The 714-nt window shown below is 34.7% G+C and overlaps 1 pseudogene; it reads left to right on the plus strand.

Moving 5' to 3' along the window:
• LOC111724766 lies at positions 1-116 on the plus strand (annotated as a pseudogene).
• The last annotated feature ends 598 nt before the right edge of the window (positions 117-714 follow it).

A 714-nucleotide genomic window follows, 5' to 3' on the forward strand; every position in this document is an offset into this window, starting at 1 on the left:
ATTGCTTCTCGGCCTTTTGGCTAAGATCAAGTGTAGTATTTTTACAGTTATTACACATAGGATTCACTTGTATGGAGTACCTATCATTGTACCTATGATGGTTTGTTCCACTTGTTCCCTACTGATAGGTAGATCAGTGCTAATCTTCCTATTACAAATAATGCCCTGATAAATAACGATACACATAATGTTTCTATTTTTGCAGATGTTTTCAGTACAGATTCTATGTAATTAGATTGTTGACTCAAAGGCTAAATACATTGGTCATTTTGGTAAACATTAGCTATTTCTAATTTCAGTAACTTTTGTCATTTTCCACTCACCAGGGATGGTTGAGAGTTCCCATTTCCCCAGAGTCTTGCTACATAGTATATTGTCAGATTTTTGGATTTCTGCCACTCTGGTAAGTGAGAAGTGGTAACACAGCACGATGTTGTTTTGCATTTCTTTTATTATAAGTGAAGTTGAGAAATTTTTCATAAGTTAAAAATACAAGACATCTGTAGTCTCCTGTAAACTCTATTCCTGGCATTTGCCCATTATTCTACTGGGTGTTAGTTACTTCTCAGTTTCTAGGAACTCTTTATATAGAAGGGATATTAGCCTTCTGTGATGTAAATTCCATATATTTCTCCTCCACCAGGTGTTTTTATGTGGCACCTTATCAGATCAACTGAGCCAGAAATAATCATCTCTAAATTTCTTATAACAAGT

The sequence above is a fragment of the Otolemur garnettii genome, unplaced genomic scaffold (assembly GCF_000181295.1).
Source record: "Otolemur garnettii isolate 467f Iridium unplaced genomic scaffold, OtoGar3 scaffold00001, whole genome shotgun sequence".
In the NCBI taxonomy this organism is placed as follows: Eukaryota; Metazoa; Chordata; class Mammalia; order Primates; family Galagidae; genus Otolemur; species Otolemur garnettii.